This window comes from Nicotiana tabacum, chromosome 12 (assembly GCF_000715075.1).
Source record: "Nicotiana tabacum cultivar K326 chromosome 12, ASM71507v2, whole genome shotgun sequence".
NCBI classification, from domain to species: domain Eukaryota; kingdom Viridiplantae; phylum Streptophyta; class Magnoliopsida; order Solanales; family Solanaceae; genus Nicotiana; species Nicotiana tabacum.
The window spans coordinates 119242296-119253747 of NC_134091.1; positions in this window are offsets into that span (position 1 = coordinate 119242296).

An 11452-nucleotide genomic window follows, 5' to 3' on the forward strand; every position below is an offset into this window, starting at 1 on the left:
TTCTTAGCTGCTCCCAAATCTTTCATCTCAAATTTACTTTTCTGCTGACTTTTCAAATTGTGAATTTCTATTAAATCCTTAGCAGCAATGAGCATGTCATCTACATATAATAATAGGTACACAAATGAACCATCATTTAACCTCCAGAAGTAAACACGACTATTATACATGCTCCTCGAATAACCATGACCCAACATAAAGGAATCAAACCTTTTATACCATTGTCTTGGAGACTGCTTTAATTCGTACAAGGATTTCTTCAACAAGCAAACATGATCTTCTTTTTCTTCAATTTCAAATACTTCGGGTTGATGCATGTATAATTTTGTTCCTCAAGTTCGCCATGTAAGAAAGTTATCTTAACATCAAGTTGTTCTAATTCCAAATCATACATGGCAACAAAGGCAAGCAAGACACGAATAGAGTTATGTTTAGGAACAGGTGAGAAAATATTATTAAAATCAACTCCTTGTACCTGACTATAGTCCTTTGCAACTAATCGTGCCTTATACCTCGCATCTTCAACCCCTGGAATGCCATCATTTTTCTTGAAGATCCATTTGCAACCAACAATTCTTTTTCCTGATTGCGGCTTCACAAGAGACCAAGTACTATTCTTGTGAAGAGACACAATTTCTTCATTCATTGCAATTAGCCACTTGGCTGAGTCAGCACCAGAAACCGCTTCTGAATATTTTGATGGTTCTCCAATTTCTTCAGTTTTCCGTGCAACTGAAAAAGTAAATGTAACATAATCTCCAAACCTTAACGGTTGTTTACCTTCTCTTTTTAGTCTATGTTTTGCTATAGAATACTCCTCTTCTTCTGGTTCAACTTCAGGAGTCTCAACTTCAGGAATTTGAGCTTCTGTCTCAACTTTAGGAGTTTCAACTGTATTTTGCTCCAAAGTTGATGAGCTTGGATCAGAAGGAATACCAATCTCAATCTCCACCTGGTTCTATATACTCTTTCCTTTATATGTATTACAAGAACTAGAAGACTCTTTTCTAGAATGTAACATAGAGAATTCATCAAAGGTTACATCTCTGCTAATTATAAGTTTTGGTACCGTGGGATCAGGATACCATAGTCGGCATCCTTTCACCCCAGATGCATACCCAAGAAAAATGCACTTTTTAGCCCTTAGCTCTAATTTTCCATCATTTACATGCATGTATGCAGGGCAACCAAATATCTTTAAATCAGAATAATTAGCAGGAATACCTGACCACATTTCCTCTGGAGTCTTAAAGTTCAAAGGTGCAGAAGGAGCTTGGTTGACAATATAACAAGCTATAGAGATAGCTTCTGCCCAAAAGGCGTTTGTCAACCCAGCATTTGAAATCATGCAACGAGCTCTTTATAAAAGAGTTCTATTCATCCTTTCTGCCACACCATTTTGTTGAGGTATCATTCTCGCAGTACGATGTCGAACAATTCCTTCATTCTTGCAAAATTCGTTGAATTTATCATTACAAAATTTCAAGCCATTATCTATTCTAAGCCGCTTAACCTATTTTCCTGTTTGCTTCTCAATCAAAACTTTCCATTGTTTGAAATTTAAGAAAACACATCACTTTTATTTTTTAAGAAATAAATCCAAACTTTCCTTGAATAATCATCAATAAAAGTTAACATATACCTGACACCATCTTTTGATGAGGTACGTGAAGGACCCCAAAGATCTGAATGAATGTAATCCAAAGTACCTTTTGTTTTATGAATCACTGGAGATTTGAAGCTGACTCTTTTCTGCTTTCCGAACACACAATGTTCACAGAACTCCATATTTTCGGTACTTTGGCCATATAAGAGACCTCTGTTGCTGAAGATAGAAAGACCTTTTTCACTCATATGCCCCAATCGCATATGCCACAATTTGGTGGTGTCAGAATCTGATTTATCTGATATTGAAACTGTAGCAGCACCTGTAACAGTAGATCCCAAAAGAGTATACAACGTACCAGATCTGCGTGCTTTCATGATCACAAGAGCACCATGAGAAATTTTCAAAACTCCATCTTCACCTGTGTACTTGCACCCAAGAGATTCTAGAGTACCCAAAGAGATGAGATTTTTCTTCAAGTCAGGAACATGTCTAATATCGGTGAGATTTCTCACAAGTCATCGTGCATTTTGATTCGGACTGTACCTTTTCCAATAACTTTGCAGGCAGCATTGCTGCCCATCAAGACAACTAATCCTGATTGGGACACATATGATAAGAACAACCCGAAGCTAAAATCCACTCATTGTTAGATTTAAAACTATTATTAGTTGCTAAAAAAAAGTTCCCCCGAGTCTTATCAGCAGCTACACTTGCTTCGGCAGTGTCAGTATTTTTGTGCTCATTTTTCTTTTCTGTATGCTTTTCTTTATTTTTTAATTTAAAGCATTCAGAAATAATGTGACCTTTCTTATGACAATATTTGCACATGACATTTCTGTATCTGGATTTTGACCTTGTTTTAGGTTTCTTACTACTTGAATCTTTCTTATTTGATCTACCTCTTATGAATAAGCCTTCCCCTTGGTTCCCACTAGTTTTCCCAGTAATATCTCTATCTATTTGTTCTTTAGATTTCAAAATAGATTTGATATCTTTATAAGAGATATTATCCTTTCCATAAAACATAGTATCTCTTATATGTTTAAACGACTGGGGTAAGGAAACAAGCAATAACACAACTTGATCCCCATCTTTGATTTTAGTATCTATGTTACTTAAATCCATAAGAAGAGAATCAAAAGTATCAAGATGTGTAAGTATAGAGGTACCTTCGGCCATACGAAAAGTGTAGAGTTTTTGCTTTAGGTAAAGCATGTTTTCTACTATTCTTTTCAAATATAGGGTTTTAAGCTTTTCCCATATACCTTTGGCTGAGCTTTCTGCTGCAACTTCACGCAAAACCTCATTTGAAAGATTTAAAATAATACATGCTTTTGCCATTTTGTCTATGATGGCAAACTCCTCGTCCGTTATTTTATCCGACATCTTCTCCTTTCCTTGCAGTGCCAAATCTAAGCCATCCTGAATTAGGATAACTTCCATATTTAATTTCTACATTTCGAAGTTTGCACTTCGGTCAAATTTCTCAACATAAGATTTTATTAGAGTCATTTTGGCTATTTAAACTAACCTAGTTAGATCTGGCTCTGATACCAATTTTTTAGGATCGAAAAACCGGGTAGTGTGGAATTTAGCCAAACAACGTTATAATGACAATAACAAAGACAATGCAAGTTGACAATAATGGAAATTAAAGAAGATAAAGAAGACACAAATTTAACGTGGTTCGGTCAAGGTAACCTACGTCAACAAGCGGAGAGGAGCAATTTTACTATACCAACAAGAGTACAAAATTAGAGTAAATACTCTAATTCCCAAATACCTCAAGAGAATAACTTTACAAGATCACTCCAAATAAAGGGTTCACACAAGTGTTTCCCAACACTCACTCTCTTATAAAATACTCTATAATGAAATAAATGAGGAGAAAGAAAGACAAGAGTGAAAAACGGCTAGAATTGGTATGTTTACAAATGAGGAGAAGCTCCTCTATTTATAGCAAAAAATCCTTGGCCTAATAGTGGATATTATGTCATGATCCACAAATTTATTATAGTGGATATTATGTCATGTCAAATGTCATGAAAATTTGGCCCCCACTTAAGAAGAAGCTAAATTAATGGCCATATTAGATTGTCAACGGCAAGTTTGACCTCTTTTAAGTTAAATTCAACTAAAATTAAATTCTTAAATACTCAGAAATTACACCAAAAGTAGCATTGTTTTCACGCATCAAAACAGTAATGATATGTAGTTTAGAATATTAGTCCAAATTGATCACTTAGCTTAGATCTCGTGAAATATAAAGGGCCAAATGCATGAGTTAATTCATAGTAATATACATTAAAGAACAAATTTTCCGATATATAAGAAAGAGATGTTGAACGCACTTAAGAATATTTAAGTACAACAAATTAATCCAACCAAAAACATTACAACCAATTAAAAGAAAAGATGAAACAATTATTAGGACCATTTGAATTGACAACCATTGCTTGGCATTTGTTAAAAGTAAACTAATGACTAAAGGTCTTAACCTTTTTCATGAATCCAATAAATCTTTAGCTGTACAACACCGATTTATGTTCTTCACGTAGCATTTCTACCGAATGATATATGAAATTAAGTAGATATTGTCACACCCCTTTTCTATCCCCAAAAAATATGTGTGTCATATGGGTTGAGTTAAAGAGTTTTTCCAATTAAAGTGACAAACTTGAGTAGAGATTATTTTACTTATAGAGTCGTCACTTGGAATTGAGTTTTGGGGTGTTCCAAGTCACCTTTTATTTGAATCCCTAGTTAAAGGAATGTTTGACTCTATTATTATTGGTCTGCGAAAACAAAGTCCGGGTAAGGAATTCTATTGACCGGGGAGAAGGTATAAGGCATTGCCCGAATTCCGTGGTTCTAGCATGGTCGCTTTATTGACTACAACTTGGCTTGAATTAATTTTTGGATAAATTGTGATTTATTGATTTTCATATTTTATCTATCCGCTTTTAATTATTCAAACATGGAATTATCTTTGAAACGAATCACGCGTGTGAATCCATTTTTTTGCTGTGCCAAAATCATGTCATGCGTATGTGTACACAATTAATAGCATTTTTATTATATTAAGATTGTTTTGGCAAAAGTTGCGCGAACACGTACTTCGATTTTAATTTTAAAAATCGTAATTATGTCACGCGAACGTATACATAACTACGATGATTTGATTAATTTAGGGCGCGCTTAAAGCACTCTAACGTACTCAAAAATTATTTTTCTAAGTTTGGGATTATTGTGATGCTTAAGAGTTATACATTCTTCTGACTTAACACCACTCATGGCCTATTCTAATTCCTTGCCAAGAAAGAAACAACTTTAATTTTTCATCTATCCAATTTAACAAACTCACTTAAATCACCACTTCAACATGCTAAAACAAAAGAAATGTAACATAACCATATAAGTAAGAAAACTAAATCAAAGTCCATAGCATATTTAACAGAAATCGTCCAAAACAAACCTACATGTACTCAAACGAATTAATCTTTAAAACCAATATATAAACCAAATAATACGCAATCTGAACACAAACAATACGAAAGAGATCAAGTATTTTTCATAGAGCAAATGAAATTCATCATGAGCAGATAGAAACACTAATATATCAAAGTAAGTGTATACTAAAAATGTAAATAAATACTGAGAAAAATAGATTCGCAATGGACCTTTATATTGATGAATAAAGCTGAAAATTTGTAACTCAATCGAAATAACAATTCAACAATCGTTGGACGGAAACGCCGAAATTACGAACCGGAACCTCGACATAGAAGCCTTGCCTGACCGATGAAGATGGGAACAGTTTTAGGTGGTTTAAACCTGTTTTTGGAGTTGTTTAGTGGCTGAAGTTTGGTGGTTTCACGGCTGATTTCAGGTATGAGTTCGATTGAAGTTTCAGTTGGTTTTCATGGCCGTTTCAAGGCTGTTTTCAAGTGGGTTTGGGGGTGGATTTTAAGCTCGTTTTTGGGGGTGTTTAACTGGAGAAAAGGGGCTGTTTTGGGGGGTTATCGGTAGCTGTGGGTGAACTGGTTTTCAGTTCGTTTTTTGGGCTATTTTCTGCTCATTTTTGAGCTGTTTTGAGGGAGTTTGGGGCTGGATTTGCAGTTCGTTTTTTGCTGGTTTCTCTTCTCCTTCATGGCTGATTTTTGCAGCAATTATATAGAGGGTTTTGTTGGTCTTTAAGGTGGAGATGAAGCTCCCTTTTTTTTGGATTTCCATGTGTGTTTGTGGAGGGATCATGTGAGGGAAGTGCTTGTGTGAGTTGTTAAAGAGGAAGAGTGGAGTGTGAGTTGTTAAAGATGAAGAGTGGGAGTGTGAGTTGTGAGGGAATAATTGTGTTGGTGGTAAGGTGTGTGTTAAGTGACGTGAGGGAGTTGGAAAAAATTCCAAGCATGGTAAAAAATTAGGTACTCACAGCATGCCCCTCTTTGCTTGGAAACATAAAGAATTTTCAGGCAAAGAAAAGATGAGCGATATGACTAATTTTTTGCCATACCATTATTCAAAAGGGAAGAGATAAGCGAAAAGAGTGTAACCGAGTCCTGATTTTAGACAGCCTACATATCCCGGGTTATAGGAGAATCAGGTTGTATGTAGTTTAAGAAAAATGATGGAATGATGAGTTGGAGAGTCGAGTGAGGTTCCGTCGAGGCTCCTGTCCGTGGTCCTGCTATTACATCAAAATCAAAAGAAAAAGAAGCTAAACATGCCTATTAGCTATGAGTTACAAGATTCCTATCTATAAATTTTCTAAATCTTGATCTTGAGTCTTGAATGTTTCTTCTTGCAGACTTTTGATTTGAACCTTGATGCTTGCTAGCTGTAGGTGCTCGTTCATTCGTCCATGACTTTTCTGATCAAAACGGGAAATGTAAAGCTCGTTACTTTAGTCATGTCTAGAGCTTTTCATATCCTTTTCATCTGCTTCTACATTTGAATTCACTGCTTTTTCTTTTCTTTTCTTTATTCTGGATTGAGAATTCTTCTTTTGGTCATCTCGAATCCTATGCCTCGAGGTAAATCCTGTTTAGATACCAAAACAAACAAACGAACAAAATTTTTCTGCCCTAGTTTTCACTAGAAAAATTTCATGAGTTATTGTAAAAAAATCTAAACTACTTTTTTATTGAAAGCAATAAAAGATCGGGAATGGTATACCCTGAAAAGATCATGATGATTTTTTTTGAATGGTGTTCCTTTATTGTCAAAAAGATATCTCAACCAAGGATTGGTGTACCTTATGTTGGGAAAATGTGGCAAGGGAATGGTATACACTATATTGGCAATGATATGAGAGAGTGTTGTATCCTGCATTTAAGATTAAATAAACTAGGGACTGGTGTGCCCTATGTTGGAGAACACAACTAGGGATTGGTGTACCCTATACTGGTAAAGAGATCAGGGGTTGGCGCCCTGTATTACTGAAAAGGAAATGTAACCAGGGGTTGGCGCCCTGTATTACTGAAAAAATACTTAATCCCCTGGGCGAAAAGGTTCTACCTGGGTTAAACTATGAAAAGAATACCTGGGCGAAGAGTACTTCTACTCGGAAATATGAGCTAGATCCCCCTAGGCGAAAAGGTTCTACCTGGGTTATGCTACGTAAAAACAACATAGGTGAAGAGTACTTCTACCCGGAACTATGAGTTGGATCCCCTTAAGCGAAAAGGTTCTACCTAGGTTAAGCTATGAGAAACAACCTGGGCGAAGAGTATTTCTACCCGGAAATAAAAGCTGGATCTCCCTAGGAGAAAAGGTTCTACCTGGGTTAAGCTAAGAAAAATAGCCCGGGCGAAGAGTAATTCTACCCGGAACTATGAGCTGGATCCCCCTAGGTGAAAAGGTTCTACCTGAGTTAAGTTACGTAAAAACAATCTAGGCAAAGAGTACTTCTACCCGAAAATATGGGCTGGATCCCTTTAGGCGAAAAGGTTCTACCTGGGTTAAGCTACGTAAAACATCGTGAGCGAAAAGTACTTTTACCCAGAAACTATGAGCTAGATCCCCCTAGGCGAAATAGTTCTACCTAGGTTAAGCTACATAAAGAATCCTAAGCGAAGAGTGCTTCTACTCGGAATTTTGAGCTGGATCACCCTAGGCAAAAAGGTTCTACCTGGGTTAAGCTACGTAAAACATCGTGAGCGAAGAGTACTTCTACCCAGAAACTATGAGCTAGATCCCCCTAGGCGAAATGGTTCTACCTGGGTTAAGCTATAAAAAGCAAACCTGGACAAAGAGTACTTCTACCCGGATTAAGCTACAAAAAGTAAACCTAGGCGAAGAGTACCTCTACCCGAAAATATGAGCTGGATTCCCCTAGGTAAAAATGTTCTACCTGGGTTAAGCTACGAAAAGCAAGTCCGGGCGAAAAGCACCTCTACCCAGAAATATGAGCTAGATCCCCCTAGGCGAAAAGGTTCTACCTGGGTTAAGTTACAAAAAACAAGCCTTGGCGAAAAGTACTTCTACCTAGAACTATGAGCTGGATCCCCCTAGGCGAAAAGGTTCTACCTGGGTTAAGCTACAGAAAACAAGCCTAGGCGAAGAGTACTTCTACCCAAAAACTATGAGCTGGATCCCCCTAGACGAAAAAGTTCTACCTGGGTTAAGCTACGAAAAACAAGCCTGGGCGAAGAGTGCTTCTACCCGAAACTATGAGCTGGATCCCCCTAGCAGAAAAGGTTCTACCTGGGTTAAGCTACAGAAAACAAGCCTAGGCAAAGAGTACTTCTACCCGGAAACTATGAGCTGGATCCCCCTAGGCGAAAAAGTTCTATCTGGGTTAAGCTACGAAAAACAAGCCTGGGCGAAGAGTGCTTCTACCCGGAACTATGAGTTGAATTCCCCTAGGCGAAAAGGTTTTACCTGGGTTAAGCTACGAAAATGAGAGGTATGAACAATAGTGATGCATGCTAAAAATAAAGGAAAGTGGAGATTTTGAGGAAACTTATCTTTGGTGATATTCGTCCTTTAGAAATCACCATTCTGCACTGCTTTGTTCATGCTGCAAACAAAGAAAAATTGTGAATTTTGAAAATAGTGGTCAGTTTGTGGCCTTGATGTCTTTGGAAGCTTGGCTTTGTGCCCATCTTCTTTTGATGATGATTTCAACCTGCCACTAGATGTTTCTTGAATACCACTAGCATGTCTGGCCCCAGAGAGCCTTTGACTTTTCAAACTTTTACATGACGGTTGGTCGCGTGGGACTTAACCTTTTCAACTTTGTTTTGCTTTTGTGGTATTTGACTTTTGACTTATTTCCTCAAACACTTTCAATTTCAGAGCATTGGGGAACCTTTGGCTTTTCAAACTTTGCCAAAACAATTATCCACTTGGGACCTTTTCAACTTTATTTTGCCCTTGTAGGCACTTTCAATTTGATTTCTTCCTTTCGAGAGTTTTTGATTTCAAAGCATCAGCCACAAAGTCCAGTCGGGGTTGACTTGATGCCCCTGCCGAGTCTGGGTGCCTTTTTTGCATAATAGATTGTATCAAACGAGAGCCCTGTAAATCAATCTTGCCATCCCTTCTTTGCCTTAGTTTTTGGAACAGAGTTAGACCGAAAGAGATTCAAAGAACAACAAACAATGGAGTGGACAATGAATATAGACAAGAGGTATCCCTTTCGGGGAAAGGAAAGGACTTATCTAAAATACATGCGGAACTTAATGAACATGACATGCCTTTCGGACTGGATGCCTGATCTGTGTAAACCGTTTGACTCTCAGAAATTCATCACAACCTTTGCCTTGAAACCGAAAAACTTTGCCCAGGACTGTGTCAATGTCAGTGACTGAGGATCCTTTTTTTCGATCAGTGGCGCCCTTTGCGGGTTTTCACCAGCTAACCTCTCTCATTTCTCTTCTCACCATCGTCTTATAGTGCCCTTTGCGGGTTTTCACTAAAAAGACTCATTTTAGTTTCTTTACTCACTATTGCCTTACGGTGCTCATAAGGGTTTCACCAATAAGACTCATTTTATTTCTCTCATTTTGGTGGCATCTGATCCAAGTGACTGTATCCTCCAATTCTTGAACATTCTCGTTGATTGATCGGAAGGACTTAAAAAGAATTTGGGTAAAAAGGATTTGGATTGAATTATAACTTTGGAACCTTTTAGGCAAAACCGTCGTCGAACCAATGTGATATCTGCCCCAGTTTTAATTTTTGGGGAAATGTGGGTTTTTGTTTTGGTGTGACTGAACCCCAGAGAGAGGCTGCCTACGTATCCTTTCGGAATCAAGTCGAACGTAGTTCAAGTAACATGAACTATTTTTTTTTCTTTTGTTTTTCTGTTTGTTTTGTTTTCTTTCTCTTTCCTTTTTTTATTTTTTTTCTTTTTTTTTCTTTTCAATAACTCCTTCAGGTTCCAAAGAGGTAATCAAAGAAAGGTAACTAGCTCAAAGGGTTGGCAAAAAGGGTTAATGGTATTTGTGTAGCGAGAATGAAAGTCTTCGTCATCCCAATCAAAGAGCATTAAAGGTGCGTGAAGGGTCAAACATAGTACCTTTTTGACTGCATCAATTTGGAGCCAATTTTCTTTAGCTTCTTCATGATGCGGGAGGATACATCTCAGAACGAGTTGCCCCACTTCAAATTTCCTGGGCCGCACTTTCTTGTTGTAGGCACTAGCCATTCTTTGTTGGTACAACTGCTCGTGACAAACTGCGGCCAATCGCTTTTCATCAATCAGTGTCAATTGTTCCAATCGATTCTTGACCCAATCTTTATCCTCAATCTCGGCTTCAACAATGATCAGAAGAGAGGAAATTTCAACTTCTTCTGATTTCATTAGGACTTAGCCTAGGCCTACTGTTCCAATTCTTTGTTTATTTTCTCACAAGCCTTATCTTCAACACATTCTGCTTCTTGATTCATTATTTCGAGGTCTGACAACATTTTAGAATCTAGGCATGAAGTCCGCAAGTATGTCATATCATTAAAATCTGCATTAACAAAACTGAAAATAGAATAAGAAAGGTGACAAGATTAAGAGAAGAGATGAAATATTAATTTCATTTGATTTTTTTTTAATTTTTTAAAGATAGAAGGGTTTGCATGAGAAAGTAAGACAATAAAGTAAAACATCTGGATTAAACTCTGAAATAATCCGAAAGCAGAAAAGACAATAAGACCGGCTATCGAGACTCCCGTCTGACAGAGAACTTTTCAGGTTTGGCGAACTTTTTTTTTTTTGCTTTTCTTCCGTCTAGGTAATGGTTACCATGGCCTTTAGTGTCAGATCAAATTCCTCATCATCACAGATCATTACAACGATGGGCCCAGTGTTGTGAGTAGGCAACGGATTATTCATCACATCAAGAGCCTCTTCGTCCCGAAGAACGATTCTTTCGGCTTTAATCAAGTCTTCAACTACCCTCTTGAGGGTCCAAACAATCCTTAGTATCGTGTCCCACTGCTTCATAGTGGTATTCACATCTAGCATCAGCCTGGTGCGAGGGGGACTCGGGGTTTGGCCGTTTCGGTGCCACTGGCTACAGCGGACCTAGCCCGATTACCTTTTGAAACAAACTTGAATATGATTCACCAAAGGGGTGAACTGATTCCTTTTGAGGGGCTCTCTTGGGAGAGAATTGTATTGGAGAACATTTGGTTGGGGATTATATGGAGCTTGGTAGGGACGTGCATTTCTGGGATGTGGAGCTTGGGTTTTGTGTATGATGCTCTAGTCGCGTGTAAGGTTGTGCATTCATCACCGCATAGAGAGGCGGTGCCACGACATAAGCATCATCTTGATGGGGATAATAGTGTTGTGGGACCTTAGAAAGCATACATGATTGGTTGAATGACCTGTGGGGCCCCCTCGAG